We start from the raw sequence: 23,781 nt of genomic DNA, 5'->3' as shown, positions 1-23,781 counted from the left end.
ATCCTGAGACTGTACCCCCGTGCTTTAGATTTCCCCGACCAGCAGAAATAATCTCTCAGTGTCTACCCTATCAGCCCCTTCAGAATCTTGTATGTTTCAATGAGATCATCTCTTATTCTTCTAAACTCTAGAGATTATAGGCCCAATTTACTCAGCTTCTCATCATAGGACAACGCCCACATCCCAGGGACCAATGTAGTGAACCTTTGCAGTACCGCCTGCAATGCAAAAATATCCTTTCTTAAATGTGGAGACCAAAACTGCACACATTACAGACCAGATGTGGTCTCACCAAACCCTGTACAATTTTAGCAAGACTTCCTTATTCCTGTACTCCAATCCCCTTGCAAAAAAGGCCAACATGTCATATGCCTTCCTAATTGCTTGCTGTATCTGCATGTTAACTTTCTGCTTCACTTGTACAAGCACCCCCAAGTCTCCCTGAACATCAACGCATCCAAGTTTCACACCTTTTAAAAAATATTCTGCATTTCTATTCTTATGACCAAAGTGAATAACTTCACACTTTCCTACATAGTACTTCATCTGCCATCTTGTTGCCCACTCACTTAACCTGTTTTATCTCTTTTTAGAGCTTCTCTGTGTCCTCCCCACAGCTTACCTTTCCACCTACTTTTGTATGATCAGCAAACATAGATATATTACACTCTGTCTTTTCATCTAAGTCGTTAATATAGGTTGTAAATAGCTGAGGCCGCAGCACTGATCCTTGCGGCACTCCACTATTCACTGCCTGCCAATTTGAAAATGCCTCGTTTATGCCCGCTCTTTGTTTCCTGTCCGTTAACCAAACCTCTATCCATGCTAATATATTACCCCTAACAAATGATCCTCATTTTAGTGCTCTTGGGTTTCAGTGGCTGGGTTTCTAACAGGTGTCATGAGCTATGCTTACAGTGGGTATCCCTTATTGCCTAGTAGCCACTGCTTAGGTATGCTTCCAGGTCTGAAGAGACCAGGTAGCTTGGACTGCTGCAGGACAAAAGAATCAAGGCAGCTGCCCGGGAATCTTTTACGTAACAACATAAAGATCTTTTTTGTGGTTGCACACCAGTTGCATGTAGATGAAGTGGAAACCCTTATAGTTGGTGAATACTCCTGGGTGATTTGTGGGTGCCTGGATTGCCAAATGTATGCAGTCGATGGCGCCCTGCACCTGTGGGAAGCCAGCCAGAGGTGAAAAGCCAGTCTCACACATTCTGACTGGCATCATTGCAGGCAAAGTTGACATAATTGCCAGCACTGGCAAACATCAATTGCCTGTCTTACACATGGTGTGACAGCCTAAGCCTCCTGACACGCTGGTGTCCAAACATGTCAAGGAAACTGAGCCTCTGCCATTTGCTGCTGTCAGGTAAGGAGGAGACACAGACTCCCCTCTTGCCCTTCCTCTTATTTGACCGCAACCGGGTTTATTCCGTTTTTAAAATAGTGAATGTGCTTACCACCTCAGTGAGTGTTTTACCTTTTACCTTTAATGTGATCGTGAAAGAACCAATTGGTCAGGTTTTCTTGAGTTTAAACGAGAGGTGAGTTTGTTATACTTAACAATTTGAACCTGGTCTAAATAAAATAATAAAAAAACGCTACACATGCATGCACACATTCACACGAGAATCACGCACACACAAATAGATTACAGAGTGCGAAGTAGATTTTGTGGTTGGATTAGAGTCAAGAATAAATAAAAGTTAAATACACAGTCTGTGAGGTTGGATGATTCAGTGGTCTTCTCACAAGTTGTATTCTTGAAGTCATTGGCTGGTCAAAGTGCACTTTGTGGCTGACCCGCTTGGCTCAGGGTTTTCTTGAAGGCAGCCTTGTAGGTGGCTCTCTTCCCCTGGTCTCCATCTATAGCAAACTGTAGGCTTGGAGGGTCCACAGTCGCAGATGGTTTTCAAACTTGTGGTGTTATCTGGAGAGAGATGGATAGAGAGAGGGAGGGAGGCACACAGCCTTTCTCTTGCTGCACAGTTTGAGTTACTGCTTGTCTCTCTTTGTTCAAGGAAACTCCCAGCTTTCACAGAGAATGACTGACGGTAATATGACTGCCTCAGTGTATTCTCTGGAACCTTCTAATGAGATTCAAGGTTTGGAATTGGCTCCCCAGGCCCCAGGATACCAATATTTACACTTGCAAGGGTTTGCGCTTTCAAAGTCAAGGTGTTAGGATTGCCTTGAATGCCGTGCTAATGACGCAATCTTAGGTAATTCAATCACTTAGAGAAAGCCATTGTTCTGGGTCCATGCTCCTCAGACCTCCGTCTCCTGTTGGAGGCCTTGGAATGGGAAAAGGTGTTTCAGATGCAAATTGCAGTGGCCATCTTGGCTGCCAGTTTTTAAAAAGTTAATTGCAAGACTTGTTTCCATTAAATGTTTAATGTAAGTTTCCAACTGATGAATTAATATTCCTTATTTGGCACATTGTCTTTCTTGACATTGTAGACCCTGCTTTGTAGTATTTCCTATAAGTGGCACCTCCCTGCTAGTCCCCTCCCCCGGTCTTCTCTCTGTTGGTCACCTCTCTGCTCATTGCCTCTCTGCTGGTTGCCTCTCTTGCTGGTCCCCTCTCTTGCTGGTCCCCTCTCTGCTGATCACTTCTCTGCTGGTTGCCTGTCTCCTGTGCAGCTACAGGTCTGCGACCAGCAGATTGTGTGTGCTGTTGCTGGTCATTTTGGTCCTCATCTAAAGCAGTATCTATGGTACCCATCCTGATGTGAGCGAACAAACCTCCAAAGTGTAGAAAGTAACCTCTCAGCAAAGGTATGGTGAACAAACCCTTTCCCACAAGCAGGTAAGGAAGCAACTGTGAGTACTGAGCATTTATTAGCATATTTTCCTGAGATTGATTCAGTCCCCTCATTTGTCATTCTCTATTCGCCTTGCTTTCACTGGAGAGTTTCAGGAAGCCCAGGAAACACGCGAACCTGACGTTAGAGCCAAAATTGTGTTGAAATATCACTCTAATTGAGTGATTAGTATCTGGTAATTGACAACCTGTCTCTCCTGAGGGGGCTGTGTGCACGAAGCCTAACGCACACTCGTGAAATGTGGAAATCAGCAGGTTGAAACTGGCTTCCCAACACGCTGTCAATTCCACTGGTTTTAATCTCGCAACCATTCCCAAACAGATGTGCTCCTGCAGATTAAAATTCAGTCCACGTTTCAGGACGGTGACCTTTTGTCCAATATGTACTCTTATTCTTAAATGTAATTTATAATGTTGCTTTACAAGTGACAAGCATAATTCTTGCCCGGGTTGGGAGCTCATACTGCAGGAGGTACATTAGAGTAAGTCATTGACTTTCTGAAGTCTGAGTGATATGGAACCATGCTACATGGAGTAACTTTTTTGAGTTAGCTTCTCCAGTAGTAGGTAGTCAGAGGATGTTCTCGTTCAACTCATGTTCATAATATTTAGCAATAGTCAAATTATGTTATGACTCTGAACCATTGATTTTTGATTCTTTCCAGTTTTCTTTTTCTAAGTAGGGGCCTCTTTTTTCCCCTGAAGCAATAGAATGTAAGACTGCTACAAAGAACCACTTTGGCATTCTCCCATAACACTATTGGCAAGATATCAGGTGCCTGATTCAATTCTGGGTAGATTTGTAACTGGTATCCAATTTAGAGAAGGGAACTTGGGTCTTCAAGTAGAGAGATGTTCAATTTCCAGTATTGTGTGATGAGGCCATTTAGCAACAAATGGGTAAATATTTAATCGTTCTTCAAAAAATTGTTTGGCCTAACACAGCCAATTGCTACCTCAGGATTAGCTGCAGTGATAGTTGAATTTTGAATTGGAACTTGTTACTTTGTTTAAGTCAAGTACATAAAAAATAATAATTCCAATGGGATCCAATGGCAGAAATGAACTCCAAGGTGTATATTAGAGCTTTGGGCCAAGACAAATAAACCTTTGCTATACACTAACTCTGTTGTTCCTGATGACTAAACTCTTTCAGTCTGTGCTATAAATATGTTTGCCTCTAGGATTGAACCAACAAAGGTGGCACAGAGTTTAAAGGGGGGCTGGGGTGGGGGGTGCAAGGGGGTGGGTAGTGGTGGTTATCAGCTATTTGGAAAGTTTTCAGGGAGGTCCAGTTCATTACAATCAGGAAACAATCTGCTTCACAATTCATTTGCTCTGTCATTAAGTGGTCACGGGAGAAGGGTTGAGATTGCTGAAGCTGTATTTTCTGCTCTGTAAACTTCTAAAATGTGCCCTTCAGGTTTTATGTGTTTTTCAACGTTAGATCTGAGCTTTTATTTACTGGAAATCTGGAGCCTTCTCCCTCAAAAAACTGTTGAAGCTAGGAAAATTTCAAAACTATGATTGATGATATTTTTGTTAGGCAAGGGGTATGGAACTAAAGTGGGTAAATGGAGTTAAGATACAGATCAGCTACAATCTCAATGAATGGCGGAACAGGCTCAATGGACTGAGAAGCCTAATCCTGTTCCTGTGTTCCCATTTTGGACTCTGACCCTTCATTCATCTCGACTGTGGCCGACAGGACAAGGTTTGTGGACTACATCTTGTACCCAGCTGCTACCTGGGTGGGACTCACATCTCCTGGGGTTCACTCTCTTCAGATGGACAAGGCTGAAACCTCTGCTCTTCCACTCTGCATGGCTCAGACTGGGATCCAAGGATAATGCAACTCGAGCCGCATACATTGCAGGACACCATTTACTGCACCGATATTCATGTTTCTTATCTGCCAGTTCTGAAGAAGGGTCACTGACCTGAAACGTTAACTCTGCTTCTCTCTCCCCAGATGCTGCCAGACCTGATGAGTATTTCCAGGGTTTCTAGTTTTTATTTCAGATTTCCAGCATCTGCAGTATTTTGCTTTTATTCATGTTTTTTTACCCTTGTTGAGTGCTACAGTTGTGGCAGTGCTAATCACATAATTGCTGTTACCTGGGTTTACCAATGCAAGACCCTGCATCAGGTGTAGATGATTCTTTCGTATGCTCCTCAGTTTATAAAGGAGCCAATGGCCTGAAATTTCCTCAGAGCAGCTCCCGTTCCATCACTTAAGATTCACTTAAAGGGGGAGAATATAGGAATAGAAGTAAGCCTTCAGCCCCGTGAACATGTTTTATCGTTCAATTTGATTATGGCTGATCTGTATCTTCACTCGATCTACCTGCCTTGGCTCTGCAACCTTTAACACCCTTGACTAATAAAAATTTATCAATCTCAGTTTTGAAATTTTCAACGATCCTAGACTCAACAGCTTTTTGGGGTGAGAGAGTTCGATACCTTTTATGTGAAGAAGTGCTTCCTGGCAACACCTCTGAGCAGCATAACTCTAATTTTAAGGCTATTCCCCCTTGTACTGGACTCCCCCATGAAGGGAAATAGTTTCTCTCTATCTAGCCTATCAAATTCTTTAATCATCTTAATCAGCTCAATAAGATCACCCCAGAATCTTTTATACCCAAGAAAATACAAGCGCGGTCTAGATGGGGGTGTGGGGGGGAGAGAGGCTGGAGGTGCCAATGCACTTCTGGCAAAGCAGTGGGTGTGGGAGCATTTCCAAGGAAACTCTGATGTATTCTCTTCATTTGCCGCAGAAGTTCCATACGCTACAAATGAACATAGCCGTACATTTTAGGGATTAGTTTTAATCCCTGGAAGATCAGAAGTTCTCACTCTTCAATTCAAGTTAGGTGCTTTCCTGATTTGTTGGAAAGCGAATTACTTATTTTAAATATGTCTCAGCCAGGCTGTTGATATAGGGATGCCAACCCTCGAGATTACCCTGGAATCTCCAGGAAGTAAAGATTAATCTTGTGGGCACGGATACGAGAAACCTCGGGAGAAAAGTCATAGTGGCATTAAAAAAAAATTTTGTCTTTTTTTTCGTCTTGCCCAGAACTCCATATCTGAATCCCTTCAGTCAGGTTTCCACCCTGAAGGCACGGCCACCAATGGTGGTGCAATTAGTGCCAAAATGGCTCTTATCAAAGTCACAAATGACGTGCTATGTGGCTGTGACAAAGGTAAACGTTCCCTCTTCAACCTCCTCCATCTCTTTCAGCCTTTGACGTGATTAAACACACCATCCTCCTCCAATGCCATTCCAGTGTCATCTAGCTGGGTGTGCAGTGCTCTTGCCTGGTTCCATTCTTATCTATCTAATCGGAGCCAGAGTATCACCTGCAATGGCTTCCCTTCTTGTTCCCGTTACCTCTGGTGTCCCCCAAGGATCTATCCTTAGCCGCCTCATTTTTCTCATCTACATGCTGCCCTTGCGCAACATCATCCGAAAGTACACGTTACTTTTCCCTTGTACACTGATGATGGCCAGCTCTATCTCACCACCACCTCTCTCGACTCCTCCGCTGTTGCTAAATTATCAGACTGCTTATCCGACATCCAGTATCGGATGAGCAGAAATTTCCTCCAGTTAAATACTGGGAAGATTGAAGCCATTGTTTTCAGTCTCCGCTCCAAACTCCATTCCCTAGCTACCGACTCCATCCCGTTCCCAGGCAACAGTCTGAGATTAAACCAATCTGTTCACAACCTTGGTGTCACATTTGACCCTGAGATGAAGTTCCGCCCTGAAACCCGCGCCACCACTGAGACTGCCTATTTGAACTTCCGTAACATCGCTCAACTTTGCCCCATCTCAGCTCATCTGCTGCTAAAATCCCCATTCATGCCTTTGTTACCTCTAGACTTGGCAATTCCAACACAGTCCTGGCTGGTCTCCCACATTCTACCCCCTGGAAACTTGAGGCCATCCAAAACTCTGCTGTCCATGTCTTAACTTGCACCAAGTCCTGTTTCCCTATCACCCCTGTGCTCGCTGACCTACATTGGCTCCTGATCAAGTAACATCTTGATTTTAAAATTCTCATCCTTGTTTTCAAATCCGTCCATGGCCTCGCTCCCTATCTCTGTAATCTCCTTCAGCCCCACATCCTTCTGAGGTATCTGTGCTCCTCTAATTCTGGCCTCTTGAGCGTCCCCGATTTTAATCACTCCACTATTGGTGGTTGCACCTTCAGTTGCCTAGGCCCCAAGCTCTGGAATTCCCTCCTTAAACCTCTCCACCTCTCCACTTCGTTTTCCTCCTTTAAGTCATTCTTTAAAACCTACCTTTTTGACAAAGCTTTTGGTTGTCTGACCTAATAGCTCCTTATGTGGCTCAGTGTCAGACTTGGTTTTACAATGTCCCTGGGAAGCGCTTGGGGATGTTTTGGTATGTTAAGGGCGCTATATGAATATAAGTTGTCGTTGTTGTTTGAACACTTTTGTTTATTAGTTATAAAAAGCATTGGAGACGGGATGAAAGGCCATTTGATTGGGTGGGGTGGTTGGAAACAGGGGGCCATGTGATGAAAACTCCAGGAATATAGCCAACAAGAGTTGGCAAACCATGCTTCCAAACCCATGTAGGACTTTTACCCCATTGGGAGATGTTGGATTTGAACCCAGATGTGAAAGGGTGGTGTTTAACACACTCCACAATCCAGTACTCTCATACTATGTTTTATGTGGTTTGTCGACAGATCAGGAATATTCTTCCTGCTCCAAGCAGTCATTAAATTATTTTGTGCACTGTTTTACTGTAGTTATTAACAGGTTAATATAAACAGACATTACAGCCATTAACCTGTGAATGACCAAGTTAAACTCCATTGTGTTCAGCATGTCAAAATGTTCTCCTGCAGTCACACGAATGGCACCTCCACAATGTACCTTCCCAAGGTAGCCAGAACCACAGAACACAGTGACTGGGAACAGCGAAGGAGGGGAAATGTTAGAAAGATTCAGAGCCGAGGGTTGCCAACTCCAACGGGCCATATTCCTGGAGTTTTCAGCACATGACCCCCCACCTCTAACTGTCCCATCTGGACAGGCAGACTTCCTTCCCATCGCAAATATTTTGATCGAATTGAGGTGAGAAAGGAATGGGTAAGTCCTCCTGCTGTGTTTCCGCCAGGCAGAGGGAGTTAAAACCGGGTGGTCAGTATTGTCTGTCCGCACCCCGTCAAAGCTCACCCATAAATAATGGCGAATTGGGGCATCAGAGGGCAATGTTGCTGTGGACTAACATCCCAGCAAGGAGTCAAAGCTTTCAGGAGAGCCAGAGAAACATTGACAATAATAGCAATAAAACATATACATTCTACTTAATAGGGGTGTTGAAAATTATGAAGGGTTTTGATAGAGTAGTTGAGAGAAACAGTTGCCACTGGCAGGAGGGTCGGTAACCAAAGGACATAGGTATAAAATCATTGCCAAAAGGTGAGTGTGCAGTGAGCTGTTATGATCTGGAATGCACTATCTGAAAGGGTGGTTGAGGCAGATTCAATAGTAACTTTCAAAAGGGAATTGGAAATAAAGTTAAAGGGGAAAAGTTGCACGACTATTGGGGAAAAATGCTGAGATATGGGAACTAATTGGATAGTTCTATCAAAGAACTGAACCAGGCTCAATGGGCCAAATGGCCTCCTTCAGTACTGTATGTTTCTGTGATTCACTCAGGATTGTGATAATTCAGCAGAATTCACCTCTCCCTGCTAAAAAAGAATTGCTGCAGTGTTCCAGATTGTCTGTAATGAGAAGCCTTTTGTGATCCATTGTGTGACATCAATGGAAAACATTTTCGGCAGGAAACAGTAGGCAGGTCAGAGCTGGTATCCTTTGTTTCATTCACAGGAGAACAGCATAAGGGGCCAAGAGGCAGGATTTAAAGCGACAGGAGTTCATTTGTTGGCATCATTTGCGTTGCTATTAAATAAGAAAACTATAACAAAGCCTTGTAGCACTTCTATAGCATATGCCAGAACATTCCACACAGTCTAGAAGTAACAAAGAAGTGTATTGTTTGATGTAAAATATGTTCCTGGGTTTTTTTGTTGTTGCAGGAGTTTAATATCTGAGCATTCCTGAGATCTTTTATCCTCACAGATGTTAGGCCATCAGATTCAGCTGAGCTCACCGCCATGTGGCTACGATTGAGATAAGGGTCTTTGAATCCATACCTATGGTGAGGTGCAGGGCCCCTAAAGAGTGCTGATAGGCAGATTAGAGGTGCGATGCCCGTAATTTTCTGATGCACCCTTTTTGTTTCTATTCACTCACAGGATATAGGCATTGCTGGTAAGGCTGGCATTTGTTGCCCATCCCTAGTGCAACTTAATGGCTTGCTCGGCCACTTGAGAAAAATTTAAGAGTCGAACACATTGGTGTGGGACTGGACTCATACATAGGCGTGATGACATAGGATAAGGACTACATCTTTCCTTTACTGAAGAACTGTAGTGAACCAGTTGGGTTTTTATGACAAACCAACAGCTTCATGATAATTTTTCCTATACCAGCTATTTATTTCCAGCTTTTTTAAACCTAGTTCAAATTCTCAAACTGTCACATTCTCTGCATTATTAGCCTAGCCTTCTGGATTACTGGTCCAGTAACATAATCACTGCACTACCTGTACCTACCTTAAAGTGGGCAAGGAATCAATAAATCCATCCCAGTAATAAGATTTCTTTGAGTTCTGATGAAAGGTTTACACCTGCGATGCTAACCTGCTTTATATCTTTACAGATGCCGAAGGACCTGATCTGTACTTCCAGCTTTTTCTGTTTTTAGTTCTAATGTGTGTTATTTGCTCTCTTGAAAGTGCCAAAAGCCCTTCAGAATTTTAATTTTGGACAATGAATTAATGCCAAGTAATGTTGAATAGGCTGATTCCCAAAGACTGTAGTCTGTGTGAACTCTGAACTCACGAGGTTGGACAAAATTCTGAGGACCAGTTGTTAGGGGGAAACTTAACTCCCACTCAGCTGGTGGAACACAGAGACAGACCTTCTGGTGGGGTGGGATGATGGGGGTAGATATGTTGTGCTGGGGAGGGAAAGTTCTGGTCCATTTCAATGGCTGGGCCTCGTTTGCGTGCAGTCACCGGAAAGGGCTTCTGCAACACATTTTCTTGCTACTGCACTAAACTGGTTCCCGGCTCCTTACTGAATGAACTCTCTTTTACAAATTCATGGGGCATCTGCCCGAGCCCGAGTCAGGTGGACACCTCAGTCACCTGGATTCAATATAGTTAGAAGGATGGTGGGTACAGAAATAGAGTGGTAAGCGTACCTCATGGTTACGAACTCCTGTTCACGCTGGGCAGAGGGAGTTCAAATCCTTGGGCCCTCATAATAATACTTTTTTTCTTTATTGAGATGTCTGTTTTTTACTGCACTTTTCACACTTCATAATCTTGTAGCCTTCATGAGCACAACAGTCATTTCAGTGCCAGCAAGGTTGAAAAGAAGGAAATCACATCTTTCTCAAAAAACGTTCATTATCAGGTTGATCTAGTTCAAAGTATCCCACCCCTGCCCCATTACTACAGGAAGCTATAGTCAGTGTCAGAAAGAAGAGCGTAAATATGTTTTTCTTGCATCACTTTTATGATTTACTGTCACAAACTACGACGCAAAAGTGACATAACCAACCACAATTGATCGTATCTCAGGAACATGAAAGCAAATTCAGGTTTGAGTTTCACACGATTCAAAGTAAAACTTCAAAGTATGCCTTTTATTCCATTTATTAATTACAAATGTAACAAGTCATCAACAATTCAAAGGGAATGTTTATGTCGTCTTAGCTGAGCAGGAAGGACTGACATTCTTGTTTCAGCATTTGGCCAATGTACTGTTAGTTCTTAGGAAAAAGGATATTTCCTATTGGAAATGTGTAATATTTGCTCTTTAGTCTCCTCTCACAGCCAATCTTCCCTCTCCTACTTCTCCTCCTCCCCTCCTGGAGGCATTGACTCCTCATTGGGATAAAGAGAGAAAGATTTGCATTTATATAGCCCCTTTCCTGGCCTCAGGATGTCCCAAATATTGAAGGATTGTTTCCTCTGGTTGGCAAATCAGTAGATTTGGAACTACTGTCAGAAGCACGGGGGTGTTGGGGAGGAAGAGTGGTAGAAGAAATGTTTTCTCACAGAAGGTTATTAGAGTATGGAATGCTCAACCACAAGAAACTATTGATGCAACATCTATAACATCAATGAAAAGGAATTGGGTAAGTATTTTGAAAAAGAAAAATATAAAAGGATACAGGAAAAGGGGATTAGAGTAAATGGCTCCAATTGAAAAATTAGGTATGATGGGCCAAATGGCCTCCTTTGTTCATGCAATTGTTATGATTTGATGTGGGTCATTACAACCAAACTTGACCTTGCCATTATCCGATAGCCACACACTTTCCAGAACCTTGGACACAAAATCTAGGCTGACATGCCAGAACATTACTGAGGGAGTGCAGCACTGTCAGAGGTATTATATTTGGGATAAGACTTTAAACAAAGGCCAGTCTGCCTGTTCAGGTGGACGTAAAAGATCCCATGGCACTATTCAAAGAAGAGCAGGGAAGCATGCCCTGATGTCCTGGCCAATATTCATCCCTCAATCAACATCATGAAAAAAAAATGATCTGGTCATTATCTTATTGCTGTTTATGGGTCCATGCTGTGCACAAATTGGCAATTTGAAGTGACGACACTTCAAAAGTACAACATTGGCTGTTAAAGCACTTTGGGATATCCTGAGGTTATGAAAGGCGCTATATAAATGCAAGTTCTTTCTTTGTTTATACTGGTAAAGTGAGGGCTTGGCTTTTAGGTCAAAGGTAATAAACAGTGCACATTCAGAAGCTAAGAGAAACAGGGCAAGTGGCACAAACGGAATCGCCCAATATTCTCCTCCTACTACTTTTTTTACTTGAGACTGCCTTTGTTCTGCTTCTTCTCTGTAAGTGTTGACAATAATTTCTTGCTATCTCCTCAGTAAGATCTGACTACTTTGGCTGGGCAGCTCCATATTGTTGTCAATGTCCAAACACAGAGTGAAGGCATGCAGTCAGCTGGCAAGAGGTAGTATTACTTCAATTAGAACAAAGGCCTTTATTGGCCACTACCTTACTACTTGAGGTCATTTATTTGAACCAGTGTGTGGCATTTTCTTATAGTTGTGACTTCCACTGGGAAAGCTGCTTGTCAATATCATCACCCAAACAACTTCACTTGTGAATTATAGAAGATACTTCTCTGGTGAACACTCTCCTTTTTAGGTAAGAGATCCTCTTCTCTCACTCTCAAAGAGTAACTATTTCAATAGTCCCTCAAATGCCACATCTGTGGGGAATTTTCTGCACCACTAGTTGAATTGGTCAGCAAATGACCAGTTAATACACAGCTTTCAATGCGTAAGCCAAAAGTCTCAACCAGACAGAATTCAGTTTTGATAATCATAGTTCTGCAATGTAAAAAATGCTTTTGTAAGACTCCAAGCAGCCCGTAAGCTAGACATGATAATCAGGAAATTTCAACCTAACGTCATGTTGTTGTTGCTTTCACATCTTCTTGGAGAAGAGCATGAAGTAGTGGTTTGATTTGCAGGCTGATGAACAGTCTGACAGGCTGTGCCGTGGATGCTTCTTCTGTGGCCATAACCAGCTTTATACCAGCCGGTAGGGTGGTTAGTCCTAGATGGTGGAAATGCTTTATGGGCTCCCACAACCTGTACAATGGGGGAGTGGGGGTGGGGGGTGCAGGAGTAGGGTGGGGGTTGAGTGGCCTCACCCACACCCACAGGACGTGAGTATCTCAAAATTCAGAACCAGAGATTTGGCCTCCAGTCTCCAATCCTGCACCTTCTGACTCAGTGACAGGAATGCTAATCACTAACACAAAAGCTTACTCCTACCTAATGCTAAGGATGGTTTGGTTTAGTGAGGTGGTGATGGCCTTATCATTTAAGAGGTACTGTTGAGGTGCTCAGTGATCACCAGCATGGGAGTAAGGCCCCTCCCCCTCCCTTAATTCACACTCCAGTAAACAGGCCTGAGAAGAAATAATATGGAGGTTGAATGTGTCTTGACCCACAGTAGGTCACAAAACAATATGAGGATGTAAAGAAGATAAGTAAAGATAGTGATCAATTTCCAGGCCAGGAAGACAATTGAGGGGGGTCATGTTAACTAAAAGTTCTCACAGATCCTGTAGAAAGTTGATGCAGGCTCCTCTGGTAAGCACAAATGTTTTCTATATGATATTGTCCACGGTACCTTAAATAATATTATGTTTATCCAACAATAATAGCTGCAAAAAATATTGGTGCTGATTTCCTCAGGAAATGGAATAGTGTTTATAGCCCTTGATTCTCTATCAATGGAAATGAATCAGGCACAACAGACCTGTGATTTCACGGTCTATAATTCACCCCTCTGAGTATTGTTCGTGTTTGATCAGGAAATCGGGCCTCCTGTTACGTGGAATAGTTTGCTTCACATATTTTATTTATCTTTTGGTACTTACACACAAGCAATTCTTTTAATTGTGGATTGGTGCCAAAAAATGGCCACAAAAACTGCTGGATTGCAATTAAAAACCCAACTGGTTCACTAATTCCTCGGTAGAGAAGCTTACCTGGCACCCATTGCCCCATCTGGCCTACTTGTGACTCCTGTCCCACACTACGTGACTGACAAGGGATGGGCAATAAATGCCACTCACATTCCAATAACAAATAATAAGGAAAAATGCCTTTGATGAAGCACAGCTAATACCAGTCTGCTTCTATCTTGCTTTAGCTGGAATGCTCACCTTCCTTGTGTACAGGACATACAATCCAAACATTCTTTCCAGATGCGTCACACTCACATTTTTGTACCATCAGCTACATAATTCTCTCACACACACTGGCACAAAAGCATGGATACACAAACTGGCACATGCACAATTAGAAGGGTATGTGTTTCATTCTCACTGCAGAGACTTGAGCACAGAATCTAAACTGGCAACCCCAGTGCAGTACTGAGGGTGCTGCATTGTCAGAGGTGCCATCCTTCAGATAAGACATTCAACCAAAGCCCTGTCTGCCCTCTGAGGTAATGTAAAAGATCCATGGTGCTTTACAAAAAAGAATAGGGGAGTTCTTCCCAATGTCTTTGGTCAATATTTAACCCACATCCAACAACACTAAAACTGTTTAATTGCTCATTTGTCTCACTTGCTGTTTGTGGGACCTCGCCATCTTTCCCCACAATACAACTGAGACTGCACGTTAAAAGTAGTTCATTGCTTGTGAAGTACTTTGGACATCCTGAGGTCATGAACCACTCTATATCAATGTAAAGTCTCTCTTTCTTCTTCTTACAGCCATATATTAACACTCGAGTACCAACAGACAGAACAAAGCACTTAGAACCACACAGACAGTGATGCTGTTAGCTGACTCCATTACTTCAACATATAATCCAGTCCATACAATACTGTAGATAAGTGAATAGACGAATTGGCTTCAAATGTGAGGAAAAAGCCATTGTGAAAAGGCAGGAAGGGTCACAGTATTAAATCAAGTGGCAAAGAACCACAACTTGACTGCAGGATGCGTATTGCCATGGTAGCAAGCTAAATTAATAAATCTGTTCTCAGCTGCCATGGTGACCCGAATGAACAGTGCCAGGCCTTTGCTGTAGGATCACGTCCTCAGCGACAGGGGAGATCTGCCACCTCAGCCGTTTTTCGTTCTTACTTGGTGGCACTGTGGGAAAGTTAAATGTTACGAAGGAGAAAAAACTGCTCCCTTGACAGCTCAGCCAGTTTATTGAGAAACAACTAAGCCACATGTACCAGGAAGATTCCGGGACAACATTTTGCGGACTTAGTACCTGGACAAATGGCGGGACCATTTGTGGGTTGGGAACCTGAATGGTGAAGGAGCGCCAGTGGAATTGCACTCCCTCAAGGAATCAATGGCCTGGATTTCGTGCTCAGTGCTGAAGGAAGGGCACTCACGACTGACCTCAAAGAAAGTTGCCCTCAAAGGTCGAGTGATCTCTGTGGCAGTTTAAACCTGACACCAAATCCAGGGGGTGTCTTGGTGTGCTGCAGGAGAGATGTCAGCAAGCAAGTAGGCAAGCAATCAAATTGAAGTATTCACATACAGCAAACCAGCAAGTTAGAAGAACTTAAAATCCTTCACTTCTGGCTTAACTTTTCAGGTAGGAAAATATGAAAACAGAAACTGAAATAAAGATAAACAGACTTTAAAATATTTTTTTAAAAATGTTTTTCAATATAGTTTTCATCAATTCATGATTGTAAGGGAGATTGTAGTCTGTGGGAGCCTCTATAGCGTACCCTATGGAGGAGCGTAGACTCACTGACAGCAGCTTCTGGATTTCCATGTTTAATTGTGCATGTTCGAACTGCAGTTGCTGTCAGTTTCAGTGGAGTAATGATGATGAACACTGACGGTTTCACCATCATTTACCACAGCAAAATCTGGGCCAATACCTTCAGGAGTAGACATGCCTGGGAATTAACGTGGCTGAATCAGAGTAAGCCTGCAGCCTGGCCCACACTCAGCACTCGTTTTGTTCCAGTATCAGGCCTAATTATCTAGTAATATAATATGCTATATACTTGACTCCAAGATATATTGTTCTGGATTTGGGGGAAAAGTAACAGTAAGGCTATCTGTGCTCACCGTTATTAAGGAGTAAATCGAACCGCAACTTTCGTCATCCACAGTTAAACATGGAAATCAGGAAGTTACTGTCCAAGAAGCCCTGCTTCTCCAGAACTGTATCTTGCTGAGAGTTTTACTATTCACATACGTGGAAGATGGTAATTTTGCGGTACTTAGGTGATGGATAACCACAAAACATGCCAGAATAAGTTGAGGCTTCTTCATTCAAGTGTAAGTGAATTTTTAACAGCATGATAAGTCGTGATTACTGCCAAACAATCTCTCTGGCATTGAAAGTTTACTGTTAAAAGTGTGGCGTCTCATTCCTTTAGGTAATAATTATGGTTGGAGATACAAAAACATTAAAAAATTAAAATAATTTATTTTCAAGTTTTTCTTTCTGTCTGTTATTTCTTTCTCTCTTAATCCCATCTTTCTTTCCCCCGCTTTAATTTGCTTTCTGTTCATGCTTTGGAATTGAGTTAAGTATTCTAACTCTATGCTTCCTGGTTTAGACTCTGTGGGTGGGATTTTCCCAGGCAGGGGAGGTGGGCTCAGGGATGGGGGTGTTAAGAAAATTGTAGAAAATGACATCGGGTTGGGATCCCAAGTGTTCCCGCCTCCTTCTGTCTTTCCCAAGGGTGCGTTGGCAGTAAAGTTGGAAACCTCCGTAGCTGAGGCCAACTGAGGTAATTAAAATGTCAATCAAGAGCCATGTTATGCTTGCAATGGCTCTTTGTGTTGAGAACTTGGCAAGTTATACAAGGCAAGTGCAGAGCTGGAAGTCATTGAGGCCTGAAACTGACATGTTGGGCTGGATTTTCATTTCAGGGTTGGGACACCGAAGTTGGGACCATTTCCGGTTCCCGATGCCATTCCATATTGATGCCTGATGTCCGGCACTATTCTGAAGGGGATAGTCAATTAGTGACCCAATGGTGAGTTCGCTGTCCAATTAGGGGTAGCAGACACATTGAGGAAGCAGGATGCAGACATGGTGGGCCTGATTTAAAAGGCACCCAGCAGCCATTATTGTGAATACCAGCATCCTTGGTGATGGCAGAGGACAGAACACAGTGGAGCAGCAGCTTAGCATGTACCCGTGGAAGGGCGGCCCCATGATTTGCCGATGCCTCCCTTGAGGTGCTTTTAGAGGCAGTGACAGCGCAGCAGAGCATCCTGTTTCTGGAGAGCAGCAGGAGGAGACCAGCCAGTCAGACAAAGCAAGCATGGAAGGAGATGGCTCAGGAGGTGTGCAGTTGCAGTGTGGTCAGCAGGCTGTGGGTGCAGTGCAGGAATCGCTTCAATGACTTTCTTATGTCTGGCAAGGTGAGTGGAATGCTACACCCAGATGACAGGCCTCCAGTTCTGGAGTCATCAGCACACCTATGAATGGAGCAACCTGAGGGTGCATAGTGCTTGGGAATAGTGAGGTGCACTACTGAGCCATGGGAAACACTCACATCACAATTGACACTGCTGGATGCAGTGACGGAGAGCACCATGGTCTTACTTCTCTTGCTCTTGATCTTGCAGGAAAAAAGAGTACACAACATGTGAGAAAGGGGTTGCACCGGTGGTGGAGTGGCACATCTCACTATATTGATGGTCATGGAGGAGGAGACCCTTGAAATTGCCAGGGTGGTAGCTCGGCAGGAGGTCGGCGGAGTGAGATGGCTTTCTGTCTGAGAGAGGCTCAGCATCTGTGTTGAGTTGAGCCTAGCTGGAGGTGTCCTCAGGCCTCTGATGGGGACACCCCAGAGCAGTCTCTGCCTCCAGCACCTGCTGATGCTCCTCACCTTGTGCCACTCTTTCCTTCTGTGACGTCGGACCCACTTAGGTGAGTGTATCTGTGCTGGTGGAGGATGCACATGAGTCATGTGACAGTGCTTCCTCAGAGTGCTGATCCTTCTTTGAGAACTGCACTGCCTTTTCTCTCATCTCCTGGTGAACCTCCAGCAATACCCCTGCAGGAGATGAAAGACATTCGTTACTGCTGCACGTAAGTGACAGAGGATCAACATCTAGCATTTTGCAGACCATCGGATTTAATATATTGCCACCTCAGAAAAGTTCCAGCCTGTGATTCTTTCATGCCTCTCACTGAGCAAACCACACTGCACAGTGCTGCCACAGTGAGTACTGTTGATGTCCCTTTAAATACTGATCCTTCATTTGTGCTTCTGACGCTTCATCCTACCCGCTTTCCCTAATTGGATGACAATCCCAGAACTGGACTCTTATTTGGATGGCTCCCAGAAAGAGCAGCCAGAAGGCCCGCTACTTGGAGGTTCATGTTCCTGACCCAGAAATTGCCCCACTGTTTCACCAGAGACTAAGGTGATAAGAGTCTGCCTTGTGTGTCTTAGTAAGGATTCTTCAATCGGGTTCGGGAGACACACCACTGCTGGCCCTGTTCAAACAGGTTCCCCGTTGATGGTGCTGCACTGTTTTAACCTTCTAAAAACTACAAGTTCCAGTACAAAAGCCCACTGAATGGCTGTGGGCAAGTGTAAGCGTAGTGAACAGCTATCGCTGTTTGTTCGCTGCTGACTGCAAAATCAGCACTGAGTTCTATATATTTCTTAATCTTTCTTTAATTAATGGAACATTGTTGTTACAAAATAGAATCACAATAAGTGGTTACAAATTTCAGGACCTTCATTTCACATCACACTTTCACTCATTCAAGTATGTTGACATCATCCAAAGCCCAAGATCATATCACAGTTATGTGAAATTCAACCCTGACCAGCTTTGGCAGCAAATGTGGGTTATTTCAGTCAGTATATTTGCAAATTTGAGCATTTGGACTGATAACTGCAGTAGCTCAGCATTTACATGACAGGAAGTGGAAGAGAAGCAGAGTTTTGCAACATTTCCTGTGGCCAATAGGAGCACACACGCCTCAGAAGATTGTGGGTTCAAGACCTACTCCTAAGGTTTGAGCACCAAATCTTGGCTACCAAAATGTTGGCATTCTTGGCGGTACTGTCTTGCAGATGGGACATTAAACCAAGACCCCATCTGCCCTCTCAGGTGGACATAGAAGATCCCATGACACTACTTCGAAGAAGAGCAGGCCATATTTGTTCCTCAAGCTACAGCATTAAAGCAGATTATCTGGTCATTTATCTGATTGCTGCTTGTGGCACACTTTACAAATTGTGTGCAAATTGGCAGCCACATTTTCTACATTACAATAGTCATTACACTTCAAAAGTCCTTCATTAGATGTAAAGCGCTTTAGGAGGTCCTGAGGTTGTGAGAGGTGCTATATAAATGTACATCTTTCTTTCCTGTGATAGACATTACCCAGTATTGTAGTGCAATTAAACAAATGCTTTTTTTTATAGTCCAGTGTTATCCTTTTGGCAGACCTCAAAATACAGCAGAAATGTAAAATAAAGCATAATCCACATAATTTCTTGGCAACTTATTTGTGTGTTTATCAGGATTCAAGTGCCTTGAATGATTGAATCAGTGTGATCGCTCTTTCCCTGCTCTACCTTCCCTTTCTATTCCCATCACTTGGTGCTCTCTCATTCACCCTTGGTGCAGGATAACTCGCACATTGATCTGTATCATATTTAAACCTTTGTCTTCCTTACCTTGTCTTCATTACTGGCGCCAGCATGCTGCTTCCATTAAGCAAGAATAAAAGCTTTATATGTGTTTTAAAAAAAAAATATTTGGTGGCAGATTAAAGGGGCGTTCTTACTTGTTAAACTGTTTCCAGGCAGGCTCAGTTTCTCAATTTTAAAATTCTCATCTTTTTGTTAAAATCCCTTCACAGTCTCACCCATCCCTTTCTCTGTTATCTCTCCCAGCCCAAAAAACCCTCTGAGATCTATGTTTCCCTCCAATTCTGGCCTCTTGCGCATTCCTGATTTCCTTCGCCTGACTATTGGTGGCCGCGCCTTCAGATGTTTAAGCCCTAAGCTATGGAATTCACTCCCTAAATCTCTCCACCTCTCCAGCTCTCTCTCCTGCTTTAAGACAGTCTTTGACCAAGCTTATGTGGCTCAGTGTTGAATTTTGTCAGTTAATATTCCTGTGAAGTGCCTTAGAGACTTTTGTCTACGTAAAAGTTCTACATATGTTATTGTTTCTACAAAAACCTGCTCCCAAATATCCACCCACATCTTGGCTTCCCTTTGGCCGATGTCTGTTGCCACACTCCAAACATTTTCAGATTTCACTGTAACGTTTGATTTAAAGCGAAGACACTAAAGAATCATTTAGAGCAGGCACAATCTGCTGACCACTGACATCACGGTGCTGTCACAGTTACATTGTTCTTCCCATGATAAGGTTTTTGTTTAAGAAGCTTTATCTTTGCTTCCTGTATGGTCTTTTCTTCAGATGTAAATTTGCTCTATTGCTCCTTAGTCAAGGATACATTTGGCGTTATGGACCAGAGTCATTGGCAGCGTCAAACTTCCATTGAAGCAAACATGGCTGTCCTCCCCACAACAAACAGTTCTTAGCACTTTGCAATGACATTGACATTTTGTGGATATTTTGTCAACTTTAATGATTCTTATCTTTATTGCACACATGTAAGAAGGTTTTAACAATCAACTCTTTTTTACTCCCTTCAGTTCTACTGACAAGTTGGGACAAAAGAAAGTTGTAAAGGCTGCTTCCTGAGTTTGCCTCATTGGTGACTTATACAATTTGGCTAATTTGCGATACAATTTATTCATACTCTGCAAAAATTCAGCCTCGCTTAGTAAGTTCACACTTCTGTGTATCAGAACTTGACCAAATGCCGAGGTGTATGGGATAGAATTGCTGTCGGGTGTTACATTGGGATATCTCCTTCTTCTTCTTTGGCCTTCTTGTCTCGAGAGACAATGGGTAAGCGCCGAGAGGTGGTCAGTGGTTTGTGAAGCAGCGCCTGGAGTGACTATAAAGGCCAATTCTAGAGTGACAAACTCTTCCACAGGTGCTGCAGATAAAATTGGTTGTCGGGGCTGTTACACAGTTGGCTCTCGCCTTGCGCTTGTCTTTTTTCCTGCCAACTGCTAAGTCTCTTCGACTCGCCACTCTTTAGCCCGCCTTTATGGCTGTCCGCCAGCTCTGGCGATCACTGGCAACTGACTCCCACGACTTGTGGTCAATGTCACAGGACTTCATGTCGCGTTTGCAGATGTCTTTGAAACAGAGACATGGATGTCAGGTGGATCTGATACCAGTGATGAGCTCGCTGTACAATGCGTCCTTAGGGATCCTGCCATCTTCCATGCAGCTCACATGGCCAAGCCATCTCAAGCACCGCTGGCTCAGTAGTGTGTATATGTTGGGGATGTTGGCCGCCTCGAGGACTTCTGCATTGGAGATATGGTCCTGCCACCTGATGCCAAGGATTCTCCGGAGGCAGCGAAGATGGAATCAGTTGAGATGTCGTTCTTGGCTGACATACGTTGTCCAGGCCTCGCTGCCGTAGAGCAAGGTACTGAGGACACAGGCTTGAAACACTTGGACTTTTGTGTTCCGTGTCAGTACGCCATTTTCCCACACCCTCTTGGCCAGTTTGGAGATAGCAGCGGACGCCTTTCCTATGCGCTTATTGATTTCTGCATCGAGAGACAGGTTACTGATAGTTGAGCCTAGGTTCGTGAACTCTTGAACTCCAGAGTGTGGTCGCCGATATTGATGGATGGAGCATTTCTGACGTCCTGTCCCATGATGTTTGTTTTGTTGAGGCTGATGGTTAGGCCAAATTTGTTGCAGGCAGCCGCTATCCTGTCGATGAGTCTCTGCAGACACTCTTCTGTGTGGGATGTTAATGCAGCATCGTCTGCAAAGAGGAGTTCCCTGATGAGGACCTTCTGTACTTCGTTCTTTGCTCTTAGACGGGCAAGATTGAACAACCTGCCATCTGATCTTGTGTGGAGGAAAATTCCTTCTTCTGAAGGCTTGAATGCATGTGAGATCAGCAGTGAGAAGATCCCAGTGTAGGTGCGAGAACGCAGCCCTGTTTCACACCACTCAGGATAGGAAAGGGGTCTGATGAGGCGCCGCTGTGCTGAATTGTGCCTTTCATATTGTCAAGGAATGAGGTGATGATACTTAGTAGCTTTGGTGGACATCCGATCTTTTCTAGTAGTCTGAAGAGACCATGTTTGCTGACGAGGTCAAAGGCTTTGGTGAGATCTATGAAAGCAACGTAGAGGGGCATCTGTTGTTCGCAGCATTTCTCCTGTAACTGGCGAAGGGAGAACAGCATGTCAATGGTGGATCTCTCTGCTCGAAAGCCACACTGTGCCTCAGGGTAGACACGCTCAGCCAGCTTCTGGAGTCTGTTTAAAACAACTCGAGTGAAGACTTTCCCCACTATGCTGAGCAGGGAGATTCCATGGTAGTTGTTGCAGTCACCACGGTCACCCTTGTTCTTATAGAGGGTGATGATATTGGCATCACGCATGTCCTGTGGTACTGCTCCCTCATCCCAGCACAGGCAAAGTAGTTCATGTAGTGCTGAGAGTATAGCAGGCTTGGCACTCTTGATTATTTCACGAGTAATGCCGTCCATTCCAGGGGCTTTTCCAGTGGCTAGAGAATCAATGGCATCACTGAGTTCCGATTTAGTTGGCTGTTCGTCCAGCTCATCCATGACTGGCAGAGACTGTGCTGCAATGAGAGCGGTCTAAGTGACAGCATTTTCCCTGGAGTACAGTTCTAGGTAGTGCACCACCCAGCGGTCCATTTGTTTGCGTTTGTCAGTGATCGTGTCCCCTGATTTAGACTTGAGGGGGGGCGATCTTCCTGATGGTTGGCCCAAAAGCTCTCTTAATGCCATCATACATTGCTCTGATGTTTCCGGTGTCGGAGGCCAGTTGAATACGACTGCATAGGCATTGCCAGTAGTCATTTGCGCAGCACCTGGCTGTTCTTTGTGCAGTGCTTCTGGATACTTTAAGTGCTACAGATGCTAACTCGCTGGGGGCTTTCTTGTAGTTCAACAGTGCAGTGCGCTTAGCAGCTATGACAGGTTCCAGCTCTTCAAAGTGAGATTGAAACCAGTCTGCATTCTGCTTCTCACATTTGCCAAAGGTGGTCATTGCTGAGTTCTAGATGGCGTCTCTGATTTGGGCCCACTTGATCTCTGCATCCGCTGCAGGAGTGTTGTGAAGGGCTTTTTCAAGTGAATTTAGAAACTTATGTAACAGCTGTGGATAAGAAATTCTGTTCGTGTTGATGCGCAGGTGGCCCTTCTGCTTGGAGTGATGTAGCTTCTTTGGTTTGAGTCTAACCTCGCTGCACACCAGGGAGTGGTCAGTGTCGCAGTCCACACTGTGGAAGCTGTGTGTGATTTGGACACTGTTTATAGAGGCTCGCCTTGTGACGATGAGGTCCAGCTGGTGCCAACGACATGATCTTGGGTGCCTTCATGAAACTTGGTGACAGGGTTTAGTATGAAAGAATGAGTTGGTGATGCAGAGGTTGTGATAGGTACACAACTCCAGCAGTCTCTGTCCATTCTCATTGATCCTTCCAATGCCGTAGCACCCAAGGCAGGAGGGCCATGAGTCATGGTCGGCCCCAACCCTGGCATTAAAGTCCCCCAGCAGGAACAGGTGTTCGATAATGGGGATGCTACTAATGATATTATGGAGTTCCTCGTAGAACTGGTCTTTAACTTCAGGTGGGGAGCAGAGTGTTGGAGCATAGATGCTGAGTAGGTGTACTGGACCAGAGGCGGTGAGCAGTCGGATGGACAGTATGCGTTCTGAGCCATTTGAAGGTGGCTCTATCATGCTGAGCAAAGAGTTTCTGATGGCGAAGCCCACTCCATGCTGTCTTGGTTCTTCAGGATCCCTACCCTGCCAGAAGAAGGTGTAGTCTTGCTCTCTTAGAGATCCGCTCGCAGGGAGGTGTGTCCATGAACTGCTGCAATGTCCACATTGAGTCTACTGACCTCGTTGTTAATGATGGCGGTCTTCCGAGAGTCGTTGATTTGTGTAAGGTCTTCCGACAAGCCAGGACACATAGTTCTGGCAATAATCTGGTAAATACAACATGTGCTCCAGATTTGTTTATAACAGCAGAGAACACTACCAGACTATATACTTCAGGCTAAAAACTAATAAGCCACACTTATCTAGGAATACATTGTGCGAAAGCAAAAATAATAATAGACAATAATACATTCCCTGACTTTCACTGATACTTCAAACCAAAACAACAAAGCTTTTTGAGATACTTTTTAACATTGCCTTTCCTACTTTTCCA

The sequence above is a fragment of the Heterodontus francisci genome, chromosome 2 (assembly GCF_036365525.1).
Source record: "Heterodontus francisci isolate sHetFra1 chromosome 2, sHetFra1.hap1, whole genome shotgun sequence".
Classification (NCBI taxonomy): Eukaryota; Metazoa; Chordata; class Chondrichthyes; order Heterodontiformes; family Heterodontidae; genus Heterodontus; species Heterodontus francisci.
This window is presented reverse-complemented; position numbering follows the sequence as displayed.